Here is an 18719-nt window from a genome sequence, read left to right on the forward strand (position 1 = left end):
TGTGGAGAGGTGGAGAGGACACTGGGATCCTCTGGATGAAAAAACACTTCATAATGATGCACTTTTAATCCTTGTTCTTTTCCCACATTCTCACACGGATGCTAACACTCAGCTTTCAGGCTATCTATAAGAGGAAAAAAGCAATCAGAGTGCTTTCCCCTACATCTTTTTTAGAACTAGTTCTTCCTTCCTCAGACGAAAGATCTCCTACTAAGATGAGTGGTAATACGTTTAAAAGCTTTGGCTGGCGTTTCGCTTTCTAGATGAACAAGCAGCCAGCTTCAGAGAGAGGCTTCAGCCTAACCCTGAAATGAAATATCGCCCAGGCCTCTATTAAAATGTAAAAGCAGACTGACGATAGCCAGACGTGCATCTCCTGCCCTCTTCCTCTCTCCTCCTCTCAAGGGCAAGGCAGGAACGCAGCCGTCCCCCTGCAAGCTCAGGCCCGTGAAGCGCGCGCTGCTGGGCTGCTCCCTGCACCTTCGCAGCGCCGGGCTCTGCTGCTCGGCTGTGTCAGCAGCCTGCCAGCTGGCTCCCTGTCCAGCCCCTGGTGGGTGTGCTGCACAACCCTCAAGTGACCAGTCATCTGGGACTCCGATGGATTTCTGCGGGTACCACTGGAGGTTTCCAACAGGACACTGAACCGTTACAGTTCTGCCGTGTCAGGGCTGTTCCTCCCTCTTTTGGACTCGATGATCCTTACGGGTCCCTTCCAACTCGGGCTATTCTATGATTCTCTCTCCTCCTTTTCGCATCCCTCCCTTGCTCTCGCCCTCTCCTCTCTCCTTCTCCCCTTTCTTTTTCAATTCAAAGGGCCTTGAACTCCTGGGAGTGATTTGACAGATGAGGGAAAGCATTGAAATGGAGAAAAAGAGTATATTTTATGAGCAGTGGTTCAAATGTATTCTTTGGGTCCTATTTTTTTAACGTGAATATGGTTGTGTGGACAATAAAGCAATTTCCATGAAAAATTGCTACAGTGGTAAACTGCATCATTTTGGGGGAAAAAAGATTGCGAATGAATACGGTCTTTTTTGATACATACCAGGTCTTTATTTCAGGTAGATTTTTCCTCTTGTTCCCTTCTTTTGTTCTTTTCCTTTTTCTTCTATATTTAGACAAGAAAAGATTTATTTATTTTTTAAACAGTCATACAGTAACTTTCAGACTTCTTTATTATGATTCTATTCATTTTAAAACCAAATCAGTGTTTCCAATTCGATTGGTAAAAACCTGAAAAACACTTCGGAAACATTTTGAAAAAATGTCTACTACTCTGAGATTCTTTACAGAACAGAATATGCATTGCCTGGAGGGTGGGCCAACTGTCTTCTTTCTCCATAAAGCAAATAGAAAGGATTTTAAAAGGTAAATTTTAATGATGTCACAGGTCAATACAGCCCGGATGCAATGCCAGGTCTAAGATCATCAGAAAAGGTAAGTTACTTAATTTTTCCATTGAAAAAATGGGAATTGAGCTTGAAATTGTTCAAGCTCCTTCCCCCTCTTGTTTTGCCTTGCCCTTAACACCTCCTTCAGAACTGAAGATGAGGACCGTGCAGGCCTGCAGAGGACTCAGGTGCCCTCTGTGCCCCCCTCCTCCATCCCCAGGTGGGTTCCCCTGTGCCAGGTGACGTTTGGGTGCAGGAGGTGCTGTCGCTGCCTCCAGCCCAGCAGGGACATGCACAGGGCAAGTCCCTCGTCCATAGCAGGGCTCAGGCCGTCCAAGCGAGCTGCCTATCAGCAGTGACTTTTACTTAACCTAGGAGGCCCCCACATCCCCTTTAAGCTGTTTTCGGCCGTGTCTCTGAGTGTGTAATGTGCTCCGTAAACAAATAACCTGTGTTTTTGTAACTGGGTCAGTAGGAGCTGAGCTGTACTTCCAGCACAGGACACGGGGAGGAAGCGGTGGGACCAGGAGCAGAAGGGGAGACAGCAGCAGCCTCAGACCCAGGGGACTGTGAGGAAGCAAAATAGGGATTGCTGCCAGAACAAATGCAGAGCCCTTTGGGAAACCATCCCAAGGTTGGAGAACAAAGAGGGACGGGAAGGCACAAGTAATGGGAGACCTCCAAGGGAGATGTCTGTCATGGGCAGGTAGCTCCAGCAAGGCTTTGCCCCTACCTCCAGGTGGCACGTTGTCATCTTGCTCTGTTATTCACAGATTCACAGATTCACAGATTTCTCTAGGTTGGAAGAGACCTCAAGATCATCGAGTCCAACCTCCGACCTAACACTAAGTACTCCACTAAACCATATCCCTAAGCTCTACATCTAAACGTCTTTTAAAGACCTCCAGAGATGGTGACTCCACCACCTCCCTGGGCAGCCTGTTCCAATGCTTAATAACCCTTTCGGTAAAGAAGTACTTCCTAACATCCAACCTAAAACTCCCCTGTCGCAACTTTAGCCCATTCCCCCTCGTCCTGTCACTAGGCACGTGGGAGAATAGACCAACCCCCACCTCTCTACAGCCTCCTTTAAGGTACCTATAGAGAGCGATGAGGTCGCCCCTGAGCCTCCTCTTCTCCAGGCTGAACAAGCCCAGCTCCCTCAGCCGCTCCTCGTAAGACTTGTTCTCCAGACCCCTCACCAGCTTGGTCGCCCTTCTCTGGACTCGCTCGAGCACGTCCATGTCCTTCCTGTAGCGAGGGGCCCAAAACTGAACACAGTACTCGAGGTGCGGCCTCACCAGAGCCGAGTACAGGGGCACAATCACTTCCCTCGACCTGCTGGCCACACTGCTTCTTATACAGGCCAGGATGCCGTTGGCCTTCTTGGCCACCTGAGCACACTGCTGGCTCATATTCAGCCGACTATCCACCAATACTCCCAGGTCCTTCTCGGCCAGGCAGCTTTCCAGCCACTCATCTCCCAGCCTGTAGCTCTGCTTGGGGTTGTTGCAGCCCAGGTGCAGGACCCGGCACTTGGCCTTGTTGAACTTCATGCAGTTGACCTCAGCCCATCGCTCCAGCCTATCCAGATCCTCCTGCAGAGCCTTCCTGCCCTCGAGCAGATCGACACACGCACTTAGCTTGGTGTCATCTGCTAAGTACGTGTGTCGATCTGCTCGAGGGCAGGAAGGCTCTGCAGGAGGATCTGGATAGGCTGGAGCGATGGGCTGAGGTCAACTGCATCTGTTATCACACCTCTGAGGAGGTTGTCTCCAGACACTGAGCCCAGAGCCTCTGGAAAGTAAAAAGCATGATGGAGTATTGCCAAAATGAGTGGGGGGAAAAAAGAGGTGCATTTGCTTGAAAATAACAGCAACTTTGTACATCTCCATATGTGGTCCAACTTCAGGGCTGGAATGAGGATCCTCAAAAGTATTTATGTGGCGAAAGGTCCGTGAGGTCTCGTCAAGGCACAGTGTTGTGTTAGAGAGAGCAACATCTGGGAAAATTCCTGGGCCTGTTTCCTCCCAGGTTGATCTGCCAGAGTTTATGGCCCTCTGACTTGTTTTTTAAATTTTACCTTCCAGATTTAAATCATCACTAAAAGGGCACATCTCGACTTCTGTTTACTCAAAAACAAATAAAAAAAAGTCTTATTTTCACTCTTTGATTTCTCTAGGAATTTTAGTGTAATTAGTCTTTTTTTTTTATTCTACAAATGACTGTACTCAGCATTGTTTTGGAATAGTTATTAGTAAACTGCAGTTCCAAAACCTGCAGGCGGCACCCAAGAGCACTAAATATGATTTCTCCAAGCTGTCTATTTTGATCGGCCAGATTCTGATCTCAGTCACTTTACGAAGCTTTGTTGGCTGATGTAGATGAGAATCTGGTCCTTTATTTTAGTAAAATGAGGCTTCACTGATTTACAGATGGAAAAAAAAATAAAAATCTGTCACAGCTTCTTTTTCCCTAGAGTTGATGACTTCATTTTGCTGTTCAGCGGTCCATGGAAGGCTTTTTGGGTGCTGGCTTTAGGAGTGGGTATGGTAATAGAGACCTCTCGTAATGAGCCGGGGAGCTGCGGAGTCTCACCCTCATTGACAGGAGCAAGAGAAATGGCTCACGGGCGAGCTGAAGCAAAATGTGCAGTTACAGGGATACAATAGCGATACAGCAGCTAAGATATCCTGCCAAAACGCTGTCTAAGTAGCCATTAATGGACATCTGAGTTTTGTTAAATAATTAATGTGTCTGTTGTGTTTTTTTCTTATAGATCTTTCAAGGAATTTAGTTTCTATTCCTTTGCGTTTAGTTTCTGTTCCCTGAATTGCTGCTTTTGATCCTGTCTTCTCAAGCATTTATAGACACTGGCTGTAAGGCCGTTTTCTAACAGTAGCTCATGTCTGTTATGGCCAGAAACCATTTAGCCCCAGTTTGTAAGGAGGATACTTTGTTCTCACGGTGTAGTTAGGAAACTGAGGCATAGCCCACTGAAGTGGATTTGCCACTGGCTTGTAAAATAGGCAAGAACAAGTCTTGTCCTGTGAACAACACAAAGAAAAACTTTTTAACAGAGCTTTAAAAACTACTGAATGAACTGTCTGAATCAAGGAGGTCTTGGCAATACTCTTTTGTCCATCTCTGCTTGTGAGAAGTGCCTGTTCTGATACCGTCCATACCGAAAACACCGGCAGGTTTCACTGGCTTCGCAGTCTCACTTTGCAAAATCCTGTGAAGCAGAAATCTCAGATAACCGATGGGGTGTGGAAGTGCTGGTAAGAACCAGTCCCCCAGAACATAACTGGTCCTTTCCTCGGTGTTTCTGCCATTGGGCTGGCTGCCCCAGGTGACTGGAGAAGGCTCCCTTCCTGGTCACTCCCAATGCCTGAACACCTGGGGAATTTTCTCCACCTTCCTCCAAATCCCCGGCTATCAGTAAGAGAAGGATGCTGGATGCAGTATAGCAACTTGTTTTCTTATCTTCTTATCACTGGTTATTTTCCCTGAGTGTCCAATGACCACTTTGGCTTCAGCTTGTGCTTCTCAAACCAATATAATCCTAGTATTAGTGGCTAGATCAAACACTTCCCGAAGACCGGGGAGTAAGCAGAGCTGACTTTTTGGTTTGGCCGTTGCTGAACGTGGGGGATAGTCACCAACTGCAGCTGCAGATGTGGGTGTGGATGCGGCCAGAGAAGGCTGATGTGCAGGGGGTTGGAGGCAGCTGCTGGCTGGGACCGCTCAGCACCTTGGGGGGAGCACAGCGCCCGGCACGCTCCCAAAGGCAGGTAGGAGCGAGCTTAGCTCCGAACGACGGCCAGTTCTCTGAAAGAACCCAAACCTTTCAGCACATCCGCTTAGGACAAGGTGTTTTTCCTCTTCTGAAGCACAAAGGAAGGAAATGTATCTTCAGGAAATGTTTATTTTATCGCCGGATTGTCTGAAGCGATGTTTGACAATACCCGGAAAAAAAAAAAATCCCTGCAAAATTAATATAAAAATATGAGGGCTTATTGACAAATTGCGTGAATTTTATGAGCTAGAGAAAACACAATGTTCAGTCATGCTCTGTGCTGATGCCAGCAGCTAAGAGTGTGGCCGGGATGCCGTGATGCTGCAGCTGTGGTGGCTGACCCAGGGACCCCCCCTGGGCCAGGGGAGCCAGGAGGCAGGCTGCTGTCATCTCAGCTCTTCCAGTGTCTTAAAGCCTCCGTTAGAAAACAGAGCAAGCGAGGCACTTAGCAGTGTAAATGTTTACATGTTGGAGGGAGAGATGCTACTTAACACCTAACCCAGAGCAGTAACTTAAACCCCCAAACCTGTAGCCAGCCTCCCTCCTCCTTCGGGCCCTGGGAGATGTTAGTCACATTTCTTCTGAATATCGTGGCTGTGCTCCCCCTCCTTTTTTCCCACCCTTGTATTTCCTAGGCTAGGGGAGCTGTAGAGGAAATCTTGAAGGCAGCTGGTCTCTGGAAATGAAACCTATGAGATTTAATGCCTTGAGTAAGGCTGAAGGAGTTAAAAGAAAAATAAAAGAGATACTTAATTTAGTTCCCTAAAACAGAGCTCTGCCCTGTCCCCTCCTCCCATGCACGCACCACCGACACCCTACCACAGAAAACAAAACCCTCGGTTATTGCATAAGCCCGGCCCAGCATGTCCCTGCAGTCCGCCGCAGACCTATAACCTCCAGCTCCTCCAGGCTGGCTCCAGCCTGCTCCACTCCAAGTCTGAGTTGACTCAAATAAGCATGGAGAGAGGCTTCCACAGAAACCTCTAAATGGGCTTTAATGTCTCCCCACCGTAGGATTCCCGGAATTAATTTGCGTCTGGCTTTTGAAATCAGGGACGCTGTGTTAAGGAAGATGGATGCCCCTAAGAAGTATTGAAAAGAATGAAGGGATGACAGTGGTGGTTTATTTAGTAAGCCTGGCCATGGCTGCAGAGTAGTAAATGTGGTTGGTTGATTGAGATCAGACATATATATATATATTTTTTTTTCCCAGTGGCAACGCCCACATAGTTTATTTATTTATTTTTCCCTTTCACTTCAAGGCATCTAAAAACAACACAGTATTTTCTAAATCTCTGTGATTATAAATCTAGAAGGATGGCATTCTTGGTTTCCTCAGAGGCCAGGAGTCTATACCCACAGGAGACAGATGGGAGAAGAAGCCAGCAAGCTTTCTATATTATTGCACTGAATTGCAGGGACTGGTTTTGGCTTACACTGCGTGGGGGAACACAGAGTCTGCACGGAGCACCTCCATTTACTGCTTCCTCTGCGTGCCGCCAGGGCCGTATTGCTTACACTCCCTGTGCACAGTTACAGGAGAGGGAATAATGTCATGTCTGCTCTGCAACCATTTCCCCTGTCCTGCTGCTGGGATGTGGCCCAAGCAGATTAGAAGCGCTTTGTGTAACTGTGCAAAGCTGGGGTGAGACTCTGGGCTGGCTCAGCTCCGTTCTTCCCTTCTAGCTCTGTACCTTGTGCCAGCAGAATGGCTCCAGTTACTGCACGAAGTGAAGCATCCCCTTACTCTCTCTTGCAGGGCAGCAATGCCAGACGAGACTTTTGGGGACCCCCAAAATTATGGATAGGAAATAGAGACCTTTGCTTCAGGATGCGCCAGATTGTGCTGCAAAGTGTTCTGACGTTTAGAAGTTGAGTTTTAAAAGTAGGAAATTTAGTTTACATTTTTTCATGGGCCACAAGGTCAGCTATGGGGTAAGATATGGATTTAGATTTACAGCAGTCTCTGAGCTTTGAAGAAAAAAAATAAATCAGGGGTGTTTGATTGTGGTGCTTTGCTTCATCTGGCTGCCTTGGGAACAGGGAGAAGGCTGCCTGTGGTGTTTGGGGGCAGCCCCACAAGGTCTCTGATCCTTCCTTCTCCTTCCTATCATTCACCTCCTCCCCAGCCCTACCAGAGTCAAATATAAACTTTCTTAAAATGAACACAAGATTCATTCCTCTTGACCAAGTCTGACTTCCCAGAAAATAAACAGTGATGGCAGAGCTGGCCAGCCCCCCCCTTCCGCTGCTGCCAGCCTCCTGAGAGGCAAAAAATGGAGCAGGAGTGATGCTGAGACTTTTGCAATAGAGAAACATATGCTAAGTAGAGGGAGCTAACCTAAGGGACTTCCTGGGGTCCACTGCAAAATTGCAATATTGCGAAGGGTCTTAATTTTCTCAGCTCTGATTTCTTTTTCAGATGTGTCCTGGATACCTGGACTCCACAGTTTCCCTGCCCTGATAAGGCATCCAAAGGAACCAGGTCAGTAGCACGTTGGTGCTATTGTAAGAGGGCTTTTTAGAGTTCAACACTTAAACAAAACTGATCAGGGAAATAGTTGATTCCTTTTTTTTTTTTTTTCTCCCTCCCCTGTTGCCCTTTGTTTTCTTTCTGTGTTTTCACTAAAAGAATCCTGTCTGCTGGGATGCTTCCTCCTTTGGTGCCCGGTAGCGTACTTGAGGCAGCAAAGCTTTGTGGTGCAGCTGCCCTAAAACCACAGGACCAACCATGACCTTTTGGACTTGACATCCAGGAGTTTTCGTAGATTCGCAACCCCACAGGCGCTCCCTGCTCACCCTGTAATTCCTTGGACACTTGTTTTGAGAGCAGTGTGCATGCAGGTGTTGCCTACGGTGCTAAAATGATTCTCCCTTACACAGCATGGGAAAGAAACAAGTGTAGACAAAATAATAAATACACCTGTATAGGGCTGACTCCTTTTCTTTAGCAAGCAGTAGATGTGCTGGGACCTAGGTCAGAGTTATCTGATAGGTCCCCGATCCCCTTTTCCTGTGCTTGTCATCTTCCCTAGCTCATGATGTTTATCTGATTCCTTTCCCAGGACAGGTATCTTTGATCTTGGCTGCCCTCACTGCTAAACAGTCTCTCTTGCAATGAAAGCATGAGCTTCTGATCCCCTCTAATCCCAAAACATCCTGTGCAATTGTGTGCATCTCTCAGCTTTCTTCATCTACTAGCAATACCTGCACTCACTCTCTCAATAAATAAATATGTGGTGCCTTTACAAAGCACCAAACCTGCTCTTGAGGGAGAAGACAGCTGAAATGTTCCCTCTGGGTGGCTGCTCACTGCAGCAGGAGTCGCACAGCACTGACCTCCAACACTCGGTAGATCTTGCTGCTTTGGCTCTGCTGATGTTCACAGCAGCCTGTACGAAGAAATACGAAATTAATGACGATTGGCCAAAGCTGTAAATTTATTACCTGCTACTGATAATGACTTAAAAATTTTAAAATATAAAAAGTAGGGGAAAAGATTTGTTTTCATGTTAGGTTTCTATTTGCTGCTTCTCCCCCCCCCCCTCCCCCCCCAATCTGCTATTTTCCACTATAACATTATCTATTCAAGCTAGAACAGATTACAGCTAATTGTTAGGCCCCTCTGTTTTTCCTTCGTACTGTTTTATCTCCTAAGCAACTTTATATGGTACAAGACAAATAATCTGGATTCCTGAAGGCAGAAACAAGGAGTGGGAGTCCGGGAAACTGCCTGCTGATCTAATGCAGTTTTTTTGCAAGTGTGGTTATGGTTAGAAACTCTAAATATGGCACCATGTTACTGTACACACGGTGACTGCACCCTGTGTGTCAATGTCTGAGTCACAGGAGTCTAATTTACTGACAAAAACATGTTTTACTACTCTCAGCTGTGAGGAGTCAATAGAGCTAGGAGTGAATGGGTTGAGCTCGCTGCATCGAGTGGTATCAACAAAGTGGCCGGGCTCGGAGCACATCTAGGATTTGCTGTCACTTTCTGTTTTTTTTGCTTGTTTGTTTTTGGTTTTGTTTGACTTCTGAACTGAACAAACTCGATCTGAATGTTACTGCCAGAAACTAAGTTATGGGGCCGTTATAATGCCTTTTTTTTGTTTAAAATCTTTTAAATAGGTATCCATAAAGGGGACTAGCTGGCATTCCTGTACTATACACATTCATCCTAACCTTTACTATTGACTGACTCATACAGCATGCATTTGCAAGAGTTATTAATGGAAAGTATTAAATTAATTTGGCTTAATATTTGGTAAATAGGGGGTGTCTTGTCTTTGTGCTTGAATTTGTGTTTCAAATGTCTGTGTTTGTGTTATTTATATTAATCTATTTCATGGGCTGCTTAATAATAGTAGCAATTAAGATAATAACAATAAATACTAATAATACTGAGCTCTTCTGCTTTTCATCAAAGGAGGTCAAGACTCAAGGGTATACCTCTGGGACTGGTATAATGTAGATGCGATCTCCTAGTGTTTCTTTTTGTGGAAAGTCAGGAATATCATGCAAAGATCAGATCGCCTGTATTTTGGCCTCTGGAATGTCTCTTAGGCATTATAAATGCCAGTGAGAAACATAAAATTGGAAAGAAAACAAACGCCAGGACATTGAAAAATGTAACCACAAATACTGACCTATTTGTTGTATTTTTTTTTTTCTGATTTAGCAGAATGCTATTAATATTATAATTAAAGCTATTTTGTAGCCCGGGGGATTGAACACCTGGCTCTTATTAGAGCTGGATCCACAGAGTGTGGTGGAAAAAAAAAGACAAGAGGAGATGGCCCAGAGGAGAACACAAGAGGGCACAGTGGCACCTGTGGTGCACTTCTTGTTCACTGGATTTTGAAATGCGGAGGGCAGAGGTGAATTTAGGCCTATTTTTGCATGACATAAATAATTATGGTAGCTTTGTTGATGAGTTAGAGTAGTAAAAATGTAAATTTGTCAACTTGGAGTAGATTTTTGTACTAAAACAATTTTTTTGTTTAGTTACCAGGGTTAAAGGTAAAATGTGATGACTGTATCATCTGAGGGCAGCATGATAGCTACCCCACTGTGTTGGACAGAATTAACCTGGGCAGTCACCAGGACAGTTAGCCTGCTCTATTAAATAAGTATAAAAAGTGTGTTCCAGGCAGGTGCTTTTCAGATCCATTCCACCATTCTTCTTCTGTATTGTGCTAAAGGAATCCAGTTCAGTGATTTCAGAAGTAAAGGGTATCAATGCCACTCATCAATTCCTGCTCAAGGAAGGCTATGTTTCTGCAAAGCCTTTTTATGTGACTGATCAGCAGTGACCCAAGCAAAAGCGGCAGGCATTAGTTGAGCCCTCAGCAACCTCGCCCTAACAGACCTCTGAATTGGGTGGTCAATGGTGAAAATTTCCATCTGAAAGAGCTAGTGCTGTAGACAGATATTTGGAAAGAAGCAGCACTGAAATAAGCAGGATCTTCTCCCAGATCCTAATCTGGAGTTTATAGGTCATGGTCTTCCACAGACGTTTAATTCAGGGTGAGTCCTGGGGGAGCAAACAGCCTCTTAGAATCATAGAATCATAGAAACACAAGGTTGGAAAGGACCTACAAGGTCATCTAGTCCAACCGTCCTCCTATCACCAATACTCTTGTACTGCAGTCGCTGGCCTAGGCTGGACTTTGTGGAGGAAGAACTGGGGTCAGAACCAGTCCAGCCAGAGCAAGTGCAGCAAAGTCTGCCAACAGTTGTTTTTGGATTCATTCAGTCGCTGTTTCTGACTTTTGCAGGAGGTTGCACACCAGGCCTTTACTATGGGAATTGTGGTTGAAACCTCTGACCGCTGTAATGCATGACCTGACATTACTTCACAATTAAAAATGAACGGCAACCTTTCTTTTTTTTTTTTTCCTTTTTTTTTTTTTTTGCAAAGAACTCCTTATCGTCAGGTCCCCAGTACATACTATTCACCAGATAACTTCTCCCATCCCAACCATCTCTGGTGGTTTCCTACCCTGCCAGAAGTCAATCAATCTGTCATTGAACATGGAGCTGTGAAAGGAAGATGCGATACTACACTGCATGCAAAAAAGTAAGGAAACAAGATCATTAACATCTTAATATCCTGTCCTGACATCTCACAAATTATTTTAGACTTCATAGCCAATGTAAACAGGTTTGTTTTCAACTCCCCTAATTGCCTGCTAATTGAGAGCAGATGCAGGCCTTAACTTCCAGCAGATAAAGAACAGCCTCTTCTCTAGGGTTTCGCATCTATCATGAGGTCTCTGATGTATGCCTGTGAGCTTCCCTGGTTAGTGATGCTGAGGCAGAGAGGGATTGGAGCTGCTTCTCTTGAATCACGCCTGAAACCGTAGTGAGACGGGAGGGAAAACAGAGCTGTGGGACTCATCAGTAACATCATCATCATTATTGTTTCATTTTGTACTTCAGTGCACTTTCTGCAACAGTGTAGGTTTCCTTTTGGGGGGGAGAAGTTCTCCGAATTATAGATGGGTTTCTCGTTACGATAGAAATCACTGGATTTATGAAAAATGCATTGCTGTCATATTCCATTATCTGCTTCCTCCCATGCTGCAGTTCTGTAGCTTGCAAGTCATTAGATTCTTTCTCAGAGTTCCTTTGAAATAATCCTTTCAAAAAACACTGTTCATTGGGTATGACCCCAGAGAGATACTGTCTGATACTAAAGCTCTCTTTTAGTTCTGCGAGGGAGACCTGTAACAACAAGATAAGTGCATGTATATTCCAAGTAATGTCTAGAGTTTGCTCCCTCCCATTAAACGCAATGGGAGCTCACAGTTCAAATGGCAGAATTTTGCTTTGTAAATGTAGGAGAAAATTTAGTTCAGATACATAGGTAAATTTGCATTTGGTGGTGATTTAATGTTCCATGGTCTGTTTTAGTTCCAACTTAAATATTACATTAAAACCAGCAATAAAAAAATAAAAAAATAAAAAAATAAAAAGCATTCTGACTGCTGGGTTCAGAAAGAGCGGGTATGATTTTGTTGTTGCTGTCAGTGTAGCAGTGAGATGCCTTTTGCTTTTTCCTCTTCATATAGCAACTCAGCAGCAGCAGTTAAATAATAGCCCTCCGGTCTTTCTTCAGGACTGTTTTTGCAAATGAAAGCAGGAACTTCAAATCCTTGTGTTTTCCATATCACTTACAAGGTGTTTGTGAATTTTAAAATTTTTGCATCTATTCGCAAAAAAGCTGATGAGAATTAGTTAAGTCTTCTGGGTAAGAAGTACCCTTGGTGCAGGGAGGCTGCCTGGGTTTGTGCCACTGGGTTCAGAAGGTCATAAGAGGGTATAAAAAAAAAAGAAGGAAAAGAAAAGAAAGCGATAAAAATAACAGTTTGGTGGTTTGTGGATGATAAATGGATAGAAAAAAGAGGGAAGAGTTCATATCCAACCCATGTCAGTCAGAAATACCTAAAAGCACCTGGCGTCTGGCTATTAAACATTGCTCAGTCCCAGAACCACAAAACCTTCAGGTTTCCACTCCGATTCCCTCACGAAGCCTCGTCCAGCCGCCGAGCCCGTTTTCCCTCGTGGGGCTGGCCCGAGGCCTTGCTGTGAACAGGGAGTCACCCTGCCGACATTATGGCTCTCTGGAAAGCTGCCATAAACCTCGCAGAACCAAGTCCCGGTCTAGCAGCGATGCAGGCAGTTTAACAGGAGGGCAGGGGGCTTGATGTCGGTAGCACGAGGCATAACAGAGTAAAGCAGTGGTCCATTAAATCAGCGCACTGGGGCCTAGGCATTTACAGTCACACAGTCAGATGTTTCCAGTAATTATTTCCCCAAAGCATTTTTATTAGGTGCTCCATAAATAATATTCACTGCCATGCTCCTCTCGTGGACTTTTTTTTTTTTTTTTAAATAAGGGAAGCGAGAAGAGAAATGGAATTTGCTTTGCCTTCAGCTGGATTCGGGGGTAACACTGTCTTTCAGCCCTACTGAAGCAGACATGAGCTTGGAAAATAGGAGCAAAGTAGATCTTTGAAGAACAAATATGACTCCCTATAACCATCACTAGACTAACTTAATGAGAGGCAAGTTTCTGTTTGAAATTTAGGTTGGCCTCCTTGCCAAGGAGCCCATGGACACCTGAGATGGACAGTCAGGGGGACAGTGGGATTGGACTGGGACTTCTGTGTCTGATTTTTTGTTTGTTTGTTACATTATTTTTTTAATTTTAGTAGAGTTTACCTAGTTCAAATCCAGGGTCACCAAACAGCACGGCCTTCTCGTCTCTAGAAAAACCTTCCCAAAGCTCAGCACTGTCGCTGTGTGTTTAATCTGCTCTGTACATGCAGCACCTACTGACAGAGGCTGGCTTTCTCATGGAGGCTGTTGTGCAAAGGCTTTTTCTAGAAAATATCACTGCGTTGCCTGAGTTGTTTTAATGTCAAGCACTAGAGCTTCTTTCCTGGCACTTGTACATGTGTTTTGCAAAAGGTTTTTACTCAGGTTCTTGATTTTCAACATCAATTTTCTAGCCAAATTAAGATTCCCCAAATAAATTTAAGTATCTGGGGGATTGTTTTTTGATTTACTTGACCGCAGTATTGTGACTAAACCCAAGCAGAACTCAGGACCAGGAGTAAAATGAGGTGTAGCCAGCAGTCATGGTTCAAGTTAGCTGCTGTGAGGATCAGCAGGTGTGTAATACTTCTGTCTGAGCTTAAAATCTGTGCACCAAATGTAGATGTGCACAAGGAGCACCGCAGTTGCTACGAGTTGAGCAGAAAATAGAGTTTTAAATAACGAGGGGGTTTTGCTTATAGCAGCTCTCTGTCTCCTCGGGTTTGGTGGCTTTGTTCACTGGTAGTCTCTACGTGTGTATATAAAGGTACAGTGCCTGTGGCTGTTATTTCAGAGGGAGCAGAATATTTTCAATTGAGCTAAAGCCAGTGGTCTAGGGTTATCTTAGCAGCCCCGGTTGCTAGCCGAAATGCATAATATGTTGATTAGATATATGAGCTAAGATTTGTGTCAGACCTAACGCACCCTCGCACCCTGGCTGGAAGAGCCCTGTGAGAGCTCTTCCCTTAGCTCTGCTGAAGCCTGCCGCAGCTGGAAGATGCTCTGCCGCTGGCTGTTGCTTCAGCAATGCCAGGGGTTGTAGAGCCAGTAGAAAAAGATGAATCATCTGTTTCTCTGAAATTATCTTCTCCAGATAATTTCTCGCTTCCTTTTGTTCTCTGTTTCATTTCTGGACTACTCAAACTGAGGAAGCTGCAGCCCGAAATTAAATGTGAACCCAGCCCATTCCATACCAGTGTATGTATCTATTTAGTGGTGTCAGAAGACTCAGTTCAGTGAACCCAGGCCATTGGCATTTTATAATTTCCTCTTGCTCCAGCAGGTTATAGATTAACCCGTTGTTATTCCTGTCTGAAGGAGCAGAGAAAAAGATACGCTCTGCAAAGACCATCATTAAAAAAAAAAATCCATTGGGTTTTTAAAGAAATATTTTATTGGAACCATAAGGTTTCTTTTTTTTTTTTTTTTGAGAGAGAGAGAAAATTTGAAATCCGGAGTTTATTTTTCCTTCAGTGTCTCTCCTAAGAACCAACAGGAATTGAGATTTTTTTTTTCTCTCTTGTGTTTGTGCCTACTTATTAAACACACATGTGGCCTGGATTCCTTGCGTAGGTGCAAAGAGGTATGAAAAAAAAAGAGAAAGAAAAAAAGGTGTAACCCAGTCCATTGACCTGTCTCTTTGCCCTTAGGACTCTTTCGAACAGCTGTGAGAAAAAGAAAAAGGAGGGAGGAAAGAGAAAAAAGGAGGCAGTTTAACAAGCCAAATCCAGATGTTCATTTCATACACACACCCTGAACAGCTTTTGCATGGTTTATTTCATTTTCTGAAACCATTTTTCACCAGCCTGTTTTCTCAGCTGGGAAACTTCTGGTGTAGTGTTTTCAAAAAAATATTGCATTTGGCATTACAAGAAAACAGAGCCTTTAAGACATTAAAAGGACAATATCCTTGTTTGACTTGGCCAAGAGAAGCAGGGCTATAGGAATTTTAGATTTTTGTACCACCCAAAGAATAGGTAAAATAAATTTTCCACTCTTAAACCCAGTTTGCATGGGAATTTGAGAGTTGATTTAGCTTGATTTTTTTTCCTTCATTTTAAAGACTTCTCTGAGGAGTTTGTATTAGTGTAGTGGGACTTTATTAGCATGAAGGGATAAGCAAACTGATAGAGTTTAGTTCACATCTACATTTGACAAACTGTGATCTAAAACTCAAACTGAAGCTGAGCAATACTTACCTTCATTTTGCAAGGACTAGATCTTGATACACTTGCTCACACCAACACCTACACAGCACAGACAGCCGGACAAATTTGAAATGATTTAATACTGGTGCACCTTCTTTTCACTTAAAATAAGCTGCAGCATGTGAACCACAACTCATATTAGCTCTGTGAGTGACACTGATAGCAGTGGGGATCTGATGAGCCAACAGGACAGCATCTGCACTGAGCTTGGAGGTGCCCCAATGGCTGGCAAGTGAGGAATGAAATCAGTGAAAATCAAGTGCAAACAAGACCTATACTGCTGTCACTTAGCTAATTAAAGAGTGTACTGCCCTTCAGAAACCTCAGTGTGAAACTGAAGCCAGTGGTGACTTGCTTTTTTGCTGTCATGGCTTCAGAACTTTTCCCCCCTACGTGTCTTACCTGTGAGATCCTACAAATGCCATTTACTCTTCCTTATTGTATTAGAGACTTGATCCAAAAGCCTCCACGTAAAAAATGTTCTGTAACTCTGGAATAGGTGTGAGCAATGCTTCAGTGCTCCCTTTGTTCAGCTGCTCTAAAACAGGAAAAATTGCAGATATACTTACCAGAAATCTCACCATCCTGTATAGGTTCCAGGACCCAGCAGCTAAGAAATTGAAGCAAAAGATTGGAATTGTTAGTGAGAAAGGGTGGAAATCAGGCAAGTTCAAATTTAGAATTTGAAGACATATATTGTGGTTAAATTAAATAGAGGACAAATAGAGAGAGAGAAAAAAAAGTGGCATGAAAATACCCTAATTGGAAAAACTGCAACATTACTTAAGTAAATAGAAATGTTTAAGATATTAAAATGTTCCACACCATGTTTTCCTTTCACTTTGCTACTGCTAAAATAAGGGCAAATCATCAAGTTTCTGTCTTTTGGCATTTCAGAGCATTCAAGGATATGGTATGTGCGCCTGTAGCTGTGTGCATCGTTAGGCCTTGGCAGTGCCAAGCGGTGGAAACACTGGCATTTTGGTGTCAGAACACCACTGAGTGGGCTATAAATACTTGCTCCTTATACTAATATTCTCTTTAAGCAGAAAAAATAAAAGTAAGAAAAATCTAATTAAGGCTTAAAATGCATTAGGCAGATTATTTGGCCAGTGCAGAACTAGAGTGGAAAGCTGCCAAGGAATACTAGTAAGTTCTGTTGAGCAAACCGGTAGTCTTTTTAAAGCCACCGGCTTGGTACACAATCTGTGAAATCCTGGAGAAAGCAGATACTGTCAGTCCATTTCAGGAGACCACAAATTTGTGATGTAAAGCAGTGCAGTGCCCTGAGTGGTTTTTTCTCTCCTCTTTATCTGGTAGCATTCATTGTGCAGAGGTGTGTGTGTATAGGTCTGTGTTTTTGTATGTATGGGTGCTTACACATAGATAATTACACATATCTATAGAAAAAAACATATATTAATTACTTGATTAAAAAGGACAGTCTGTAAGGATATCAGACCAAGGGCCCAGGCAGCTTCACATCTGGCTTTGGGTAATAAGACAGGCTAGTAGCTAAGCTCAGAGATAGCTAAGGCTAGGGATTTCTACACAGATATTGTCAAGACTCTATATTTGGAAATATTCTGTTGGTCGGTATATGTACACCACACCTATATATTTGTCTTGGGAAATGTCATTTTAGGGTCTTTCTAAAAGGCAAACAATCTGGTGGTATCAGGCTATGATACATACAAATACCAGTGCATAGATCTCTGCTGGGATGACAGATGCCTTAAAAGGCAACTTGGAGCTGGTGTCAGGGTCGCACTCAGTGCTTGCACAGTGCATTGTGGCTTGGCCCATCAGTGGGCACTTGTAATACAAAGTCAGTAAGCGGAGTGTGAGAGCAGGGGAGAAAATGAGGAGGGAAATGGGCTATATGGGGGATTTGCAATCATGTTGCCTTGTAGTGTCAGGCTGGACTCCTCCGGTCATGTAAAGGGAAAAGAGTAAACCTGGTAAAGTGTGAGGGCTCTTATCTGATTCTTTAGCTCCTTTATAGCTATCCGTTGGTTAGCAGAAGGCACTGATTTGATCCCCTCCTTTAACTTTCTCTTCTCCAGGCTGAACAAATTCACCTCCCTCATGTATTCAGTCCATGTTGATAATCCACTTCTGGACTAAATCTGATGTGCTGATATCCTTCTTGCACTCTGAGGAGGGTAAATGGTCCAACAGTGGAACTGTGTTTTAGTTGTGGTTAATATTTTGTGTTAACTATCTCCTCTGTTGACATCGGATGCTCAGACCTCAGCCATAATTGTGGTAATTCATCTCTTATTCAAATGTTGGAAACATCAGGGTGTACCTGGTCAGCCTTCTTGGAAGAGCCTGTTTCCTGGACACGCTGTACCCAGCACATCCCGTCCCGTTCATTTGGCTCTCTCTGATAGCAATACCGCTAATTGCCTTTTTTTCCCGTTGGTGAGCTGCCTGGATCATCCTGGAGGTGCTGCATTTGTTTTCTTCTCTGACCATGAACTCTTATGGATTTAACAAAGGAACCAGAAACATCTAGGACAAGCAGAAGGAGAGAAGAGCCCTCCATTTCTATTTCTATGAATAATTTAGTGCCAAGTTAACTGAAACGCTTGAAAAAGATTTTTGGTGCCTAGCTTCATTAAAGCCTCTATACCCAAATGTATTCTCTAACAGCATCAACATCCAACACTTCATCTTGTCCCAATCACAGCAAAGGCCTTGTAGAAATAAAATGCAGGGGAAGGGAGAAGAAAAGCAGATTATTGCTGCCATTACACATCTGGGTGTGTGCACATGTGCTCTATAAACTTACATTGAGGGGGGAATCTATAAGAGAAGAAGGAATGGATCCCCAAGCCACATCAACCTCCCAAAATTTACGCCCTGTTTGGGGATACTAGCTGCGCTCTGTCGCGCTGAAGAGCACTGTGCTGCATTCCAGCCCCCTTCTCTGGAGCAAGTGTTTTAATCAGAGTATTATATTCTCGTCCACTAAGCTTTTACCAGCAGGACGAGTGGGACCTCCTTCGCTTGGCAGTGGTTTCTGTCAGCGATCTGTCTTCTGCAGCTATTTCCGTGGGAAGGCCTTCCATCTGGCGCTTGGCAGAGAGGGGAACTTTCCTCTCAAATGTTTTCTCTCTTTTTCTTTCTCTTGCCCTGTTTAAGGTATACCCTTTGGAAGTCTGCAGCTTCCAAGATTTATTTTTGCACTGAGTACATACTTTGTTTTAC

General features: G+C 44.0%; 1 protein-coding gene across 10 annotated transcripts in view; it reads left to right on the forward strand.

The window, feature by feature from the left end:
* Positions 1–18719, forward strand: part of LOC106043489 (uncharacterized) — a 138793-nt gene that overhangs the window by 95560 nt on the left and 24514 nt on the right. For 7 of the 10 annotated variants that reach the window (XM_066978089.1, XM_066978091.1, XM_066978090.1 and 4 more), the window contains 2 exons: positions 1391–1437; positions 7613–7675. The gene's annotated coding sequence lies outside the window, so the exon portion shown is untranslated. Of the gene's footprint in view, positions 1–1390; positions 1438–1539; positions 1612–7612; positions 7676–11113; positions 11967–18719 lie in introns of those variants that run through there. The other 3 variants (XM_066978097.1, XM_066978088.1, XM_066978096.1) reach the window with 3 other exon arrangements.

This window comes from Anser cygnoides, chromosome 16 (assembly GCF_040182565.1).
Source record: "Anser cygnoides isolate HZ-2024a breed goose chromosome 16, Taihu_goose_T2T_genome, whole genome shotgun sequence".
Classification (NCBI taxonomy): Eukaryota; Metazoa; Chordata; class Aves; order Anseriformes; family Anatidae; genus Anser; species Anser cygnoides.